At 40.3% G+C, this 7,163-nt stretch overlaps 1 pseudogene; it reads left to right on the top strand.

The window, feature by feature from the left end:
• The first annotated feature begins 2,201 nt into the window (after window positions 1–2,201).
• LOC112398488 (glucosamine-6-phosphate isomerase 1-like) lies at window positions 2,202–4,333 on the top strand (annotated as a pseudogene).
• Window positions 4,334–7,163: the final 2,830 nt, after the last annotated feature.

The following is a 7,163-nucleotide window of genomic DNA, read 5'->3' as shown; positions in this document are numbered from 1 at the left end:
TTAGGTCATCATCACTTCAAGAAATGATTAATTATGGAAAATAACATTCATTGTATAACATTCAATATATGTAAGCAAAAAATAAAAACTATATTCCCACCAACCAGAGGTCACCTGTTCAAATTTTTTAAAATTTTTATTATTTTTTCACATGAAGAAAATTGTGTAAATCTTAGGTTCTATATTATGATGAATTTTTTCCAGCTTCACTGAGGTATAATTTACATAGAATAAAATGTACCCAGTCTAAGTGTATAGTTTGTATAATCATAATTATATATGATTGTATAACTACCACTACAATCCTTGTTTTATTGTGCTCTGCCTTATTGTGATTCACAGATACTGCGTTTTTTTTACCAAATTGAAGGTTTGTGGCAACTCTGCATCAAGCAAGTCTATTGGCGCCATTTTTCCAACAGTATTTGCTCACTTCATGTCTCTGTCACATTTTGGTAATTCTCACAATATTGCAAATTTTTCATTATTATATTTATGGTAATCTGTGATCAGTGATTTTGACGTATGATATTATCATTGTTTTGGGGTGCCATGAGCCACACCCATATAAGATGGCAATGTTGTGTGTGTTCTCACTGCTCCACTGACCTGCCATTCCCCAGTCTCTCTCCCTCTCGTTAGTCCTCCCTATTCCCTGAGACACAACAATATTGAAATAGGCCAAGTAATGAGTCTAGATGGCCTCTAAGTGTTCAAGTGAAAGGAGGAATCAATCGATGTGGGAAACTTTATTGTTGTCTTAAAGACTTCGCCACAGCCACCCCAACCTTCAGCAACCACCACCCTGCTCAGTCCACAGCCATGAACATCGAGGTAGGACCCTCCACCAGCAAAAGATTACAGCTCACTGAAGGCTTAGATGATGGCTAGCATTTTTTGGCAAGAAAGTATTTTTTAATCAAAGTACGTACACTGTTGTTTTAGACAATGCTATCGCACACTTAATAGACTACTGCATAGTGTAAAAACAACTGACTTTTGTATGTACTGGGAAGCCAAAAACATTTGTGTGGCTCACTTTATTACAGTGGTCTACAACTGAACCTGCAATATCTCTGAGGTATGCATATATAGAACATTTCTATCACTTTAAAAAGTTTTCTTTTTCCCTCTAATATTCCCCACCCTCTGCATATCCTCCCCACCACTTAGCCAGGCAATTGTTGGTCTGCTTTTTGTCACCATAGGTTTGCCTTTTCTAGAACTTCATATAAATATATGTATGCACAGCATGTAATCTTTTGTATTTGAGTTCTGTCACTTAGTATAATGTTTCCGAAATTCATTCATGTGGTATGTATAAATATTTCTTTTTATTGCTGAGCAATTTTCCATACCTTGGTTATACTCAGTTTGTTTTATCTCATTACCAGTTGATGGACATTTGGGTTGTTTCCAGTTTGAGGCTATTAATAGTTATGAACATATGTATGCAAGTCTTTGAACATATAATTTTATTTCTCTTTTATTCCTTTATGAGTTGCACTGCTGGGCCAAATGGTAAGTACGTGTTTAACTTCGTAAGATATCCACGTCTTTTTTCAAAGTGGATCATTTTGCATTCCCACCAGCAGTGTGTAAGAGGTCCATTTGCTCCACATTACAGCCCCCCCCTTTTTTAAATTAAAGTATAGTTAACTTAGAATACTGTGTTAGTTCCAGGTGTACAGTAAAGTGATTCAGTCATGTATTTTTTTCAGATTCTTATCAATTATAGTTTATTACAAGGTATTGAATATAGTTCCCTGTGCTGTACAGTAAATCCTTGTTTATTTTATATATAGTAGTGTGTATATGTCAATCCCAATCTCCCAATTTATCCCTCTGCCCCACCCTTATCCCCTTTGGTAACAATAAATTTGTTTTCTACATCTGTGACTCTGTTCCTGTTTTGTAAATATGTTCATTTGTACCATTATTTTAGATTCCACATATCAATGATATGATATTTGTCTTTCTCTGTCTGACTTACTTCATTTAGTACGGTAATCTCTAGGTCCATCCATGTTGCTGCAAAAGGCAATATTTCATTCTTTTTTGTGGCTGAGGAATATTTCATTGTATATATATACCACATCTTCTTTATCTTTTCCTCTGTTGATGGACCCTTAGGTTGCTTCCATGTCTTGGCTATTGTAAATAGTGCTGCTATGAACATTGGGGTGCATGTATCTTTTCGAATTAGAGTTTTCATCTTCTCTGGATATATGCGCAGGAGTGGGATTGCTGGATCATATGGTAACTCTATTTTTAGTTTTTTAAGGAACCTCCATACTGGTTTTCATAATGGCTGCACTGTAGCCACCTCTTGATGTGAATCTTCCTAGACTTTTTTCAATGCATATTGAAAAAATCATTGTATTTTTAAGGTAAAAATGGATCATATATGTCACTTAATATATCATCTTTGCAATGTCTAAATGTTACCTTTCTGACAATTTTAATGCTTGTGTTCCAATAAATTATTTATGTTATCATTAAACAAGGAAAGATTAGCACAGTCTCTACAGCCACCACAGCAGGTGTCCTCAACAAGATGAAGCTCACCATCCTGGACCCCTCTTCTCAGGCCAGTGAGTGGGTGGCCAAATACATCAGGAACTGCATCATCCAGTTTAGCCAAGGGCCAGACAAGTACTTCACCCTGGGGCTCCCCACTGGGAGCACCCCACTTGTCTGCTACAAGAAGCTGATTGAGTACTATAAGAATGGAGACCTGTCCTTCAAATATGTGAAGACTTTCAACATGGATGAGTATGTGGGCCTTCTTTGAGACCACCCAGAGAGCTACCACGCCTTCATGTGGAGCAACTTCTTCAAACACATTGATATCCACCCAGAAAACACCCACATTCTGGATGGGAATGCAGCTGGCCTACAGGCTGAGTGTGATGCCTTTGAAGAGAAGATCAAGGCTGCGGGAGGGATTGAGCTGTTTGTTGGGAGGCATCGGCCTTGGTGGAGACATTGCCTTTTATGAGTCGAGCTCCAGTCAATTGTCTAGGACCCGTGTGAAGACACTGGCCATGGACACCATCCTGGCCAATGCTACGTTCTTTATATATATATATATATATTTTTAATAAATTTATTTGTTTATTTTTGGCTGCGTTGGGTCTTTGTTGCTGTGGATGGACTTTCTCCAGTTGCAGCGAGCAGGGGGTACTCTTCATGGCGGTGCACGGGCTTCTCATTGTGGTGGCTTCTCTTGTGGGTGAACACGGACTCCAGGCGCACAGGGGTCAGTAGTTGTGGCACGCAGGCTCAGTAGTTGTGGCGCATGGGCTTAGTTGCTCTGCGGCATGTGGGATCTTCCCAGACCAGGGCTCGAACCTGTGTCCCCTGCATTGGCAGGCGGACTCTTAACCACTGAGCCACCAAGGAAGCCCTTGCTAGGTTCTTTGATGGAAATCTCACCAAGGTGCCCACCACGGCCCTGATGGTGGGTGTGGGCACTGTGATGGATGCTAGAGAGATGATAATCTTCATCTCAGGTGCTCACAAGGCGTTTGCTCTGTATAAGGCCATGGAGGAGGGAGTGAACCATATGTCTGCCTTCCAGTAGCATCCCCACACGGTGTTTATGTGCGACAAGGATGCCACCCTAGAGTTGAGAGTGAAGACTGTCAAGTACTTCAGAGGTTTAATGCTTGTTCATAACAAGTTGGTGGACCCCTTGTGCACTATGAAAGAGAAAGAAAAAGAGAAAAGCCAGTCTTCTAAGAAACCATACAGTGATTCACCTGTACTAATCCTAGTGTCAACTACCTCACTGGGACAGGCGGGTCTTTCTGGAAATTGTCTTTAGGAGGACGGAATTGTACTGCTTTAATCTAGTGTGGTTACCAGTTGAATGGGTGAACTTGTCATTCTTGGCTCTTCAGCGTGGAGTCTAGTCACGGAATTTAGCTACTTATTTGTAACTCAATGAGAAAAAAATCACTATATAATTTTGACGTCTGCCCCACAGATTAGGGGTTTTTAGCTTTTTGTTGTGCCTCTAACACTGTTCAGATGTACAACATACTCCCTTCAGGAAGTTCTGTCATCACTGATCTCAGCTGAGAGGGAGTGTGGGGCTTATGTATATTGGACAAAACCTCTTCGGAGAGTCTTAAGAGCCCCTCTTGGGAAGGCCTGCCCCTTATTTGAGAATCAGTGTTCCAGATTAAGGAACAAACTCTCTCAAGGTCTAAAGTCACTATAAGGAAGTAGTCACTCTGGTCAGTAACAAGTGCCACAGGAAGAAAACTATCCCTTACGTTCTTTCCCCAGCTGTTTTTTTCTGCTCTCTCAGTTGGCCTTTCCATGAACTCAGAGGCCTCCTTGGGGAAGGATTTGGGTGGGTGGGGCTAAAGAGAAAGTTTTGCTGATGAACTCGGAGCCTCAAGGGGCCCAGCCACATCAAACTCCTATCCCTCAGGGACCCTCCAGCACCAGGAGGAAGGCAGAAACCCTTTTCCCAAGAGAGCCCTGTGTTTTGTTCCAAGGTCTCACCGTGGCGCATCTCATACATACTCATTCATAAGTAGGACATCCATGGGAGCAACAGACACAGCCAAGATTCAATGTTATGTTCAGCCAAGGTGATGGGGTCAGGGCAAGCAGCTCAATTATGAGATTAGAAACAACAATAGAGTGATGTGTTTCCTGTGTCCCTGCGAGTTGAGTGCCAAGAAGCAGACCCAAGTGCTTCTAAAGTTGACTAATATCCTTTCCCCACTTAAAAACCTGCCCTTCTAACCCTCCTGGGTTCATGGGGCGTGGTCTGATGTTCCCAGAACATCAGGAAGTACGCTTTTGCCCTTTTATCCTTCACCTCTTGTTCACAAGATGAGTCTATTGCTCTGTTTTTTTTTTTTTGTACTCTTATGCCTTGATGGTTTGAATGCTGCCTCCTCCTTCTTCCAATTTTTGTGCCTCTTTGAAGCTGCTGCTGCCTCTATTTCTGGGAAAGATCTTTCAGAGCCTGGCTCAGGCCTCTCTTTAACTGCTGTGTTTGGTACCAGCGTTTCATTTTTAGGTTTTATAATGTGATTGTGCTGTCACTCTGTTTTAAGCTAATGGATCACTGGACTTGTTTACAATGTGACATTTTCTTTTAAATCTAGTATTTTCGAGAAAAAAAATACAGGAAAGATTAAAAGGTTTTGGAATTTTGTTATTTCTTTGCTGAATTTGTTTCAGATACTGGCATTTGGAATAAATTTTGTTTAGTGAGTCTAATGTTCACAAAGTTAAGAATTAGGCATTATTTAATCTATAACATTATGATACAAGGTTGTTAAAATACTAGATATTCATTACACAGTGGAGTACCCCACAGTCTCCTTACTTCATTTGGGTTCTGCTCAAGTGTCAGGTCACAGCACTTCCCAGCCTTTCCTATACTCTTAACATGTTTTATTTTTCTTCCCAGAATTTATAATCTACTCATGTATTATCTGAATCCACCACTAGTAATTAAGCTCCATGTAGGTGGAACGTTTTTTCTGTAGTTTTCCCAAAGTGCAGAATGATGCATTGAAGGAAGTATGGGCTTGACATTTGTCAAATTCGTGAATTGAAGAAAGAGGCTTAGGGACACTTTTTGTTTTTATTTTGGGGGGTGGTTTGTTTTGGTTTTGGAGGGGGTTTTTTTGCTGCACTGCGCGGCATGGGGGATCTTAATTCCACCACCAAGGGTCCCCTGCATCGGCAGGCGGACTCTCAACCACTGCACCACCAGGGAAGCCCCCAGGGTTGCTTTTTATAATAATTATATCTCACACATGTATTAAGAATTTTCTATGTGCCAGACTCAATTCTCATAAAGCCCTGTAACAAAACTTTACAGAGGAGGAAATTAGAGCTCATAAATTTTAAGTAACTTGCCCAAGGTCTCAAGAGTCAAACCCAAGCACTCTGGCTCCCCAATTTTTTTTTTAATTCAATGAAATTAGGGGGGTTTTGTGTGGCAAAATATGTATAACATAAAACTTACCATTTAATCATTTTAAGTATATAGTTTAGTGGCATTAACATTCACGTTGTTGTGCAACCAATCTCCAGAACTTTTTCAAAAATCTTGCAAAACTGAAACTCTATACCCATTAAACAACTTCCTTTTTCCCCTCCCTCCCTGCCCCTGGCAACCACCATTCTACATTCTGTTTCTATTCTTTTGACTACTTTAGATACTTCATCTAAGTGAAATCATACAGTATTTTTGCTTTTGTGTCTGGCTTATTTCAGTTAGCATAATATCCTCAAGGTTCATGCATGTTGTAGCGTGTGTCAGAATTTCCTTCTTTTTAAGGGTAATATTCTATTGTGTGTATAGGACCACATTTTGTTTATCCATTCACCCTTGAATGGACTACAGCTCAATTTTAATCTGTAAGCTATACTGTGTCTTTTGATATTAATCTTGAGCTGACAGATTTATATCTTCCGTATTCTGAGAAGTCCTGGGCTGTCTTCCTTAAGCTTCTCTCTTCCTTTGCCATGTGAAACATTCTCATTTCTTGTTTCTGTTTTGGAGCAGATCTTCTCACATGCATCACACACAGAGGAAACTCAGCTTGTTGAAAGATTTCCTTTCAAAAAGTTGCTTACAACAAATATTTGGGGGGGGCGGAGGGGTTATTAATGTGGTCCAATAACAATCTTCTCCCTTCACTCAATCCTTCTCTTCCAAACCCTCTCTCCCAGTTGCCTCCTGGGAGCCCTAGATTACTTGCCTTTAATACATCTTCCCTAAACTTTCCACCTTAGAAGCCTTAGCACCAGCTTTCACCAATGTCCTGAAGATTGAGTCAAGGTGGCACTGAAAAGGGTCTTTTTCTCCAAGGAACACTGCTCTCCTTTTCAGAACCTACTGCCAGCTTATTCCCAGATACTCAGAGCACAGTAGATAGGGGAAAGTTCAACTCCCTTGAAGCCACCTCACATGTAAATTATACTTCTCATTAGTAGGAATAATTGAGGTTTTCTCAGTCTCATAAACAATGTAAATAAGAGCATGTTAAATACTACTATGTATATTGGTGTACTCTAACTCACAATATAGGGAAATACAATATACTTGTATGCAAATGCAACTCCAAAGACAACCCTCCAGTCCCACCCAGGCTACTGGCTTTAAACCCCACCTTTATAAA

Source organism: Neophocaena asiaeorientalis, unplaced genomic scaffold, assembly GCF_003031525.2.
Source record: "Neophocaena asiaeorientalis asiaeorientalis breed wild unplaced genomic scaffold, Neophocaena_asiaeorientalis_V1.1 scaffold82, whole genome shotgun sequence".
In the NCBI taxonomy this organism is placed as follows: domain Eukaryota; kingdom Metazoa; phylum Chordata; class Mammalia; order Artiodactyla; family Phocoenidae; genus Neophocaena; species Neophocaena asiaeorientalis.
Note: the sequence above shows the minus strand (reverse complement) of the source record. Positions and strands in the feature narration are given on the sequence as shown.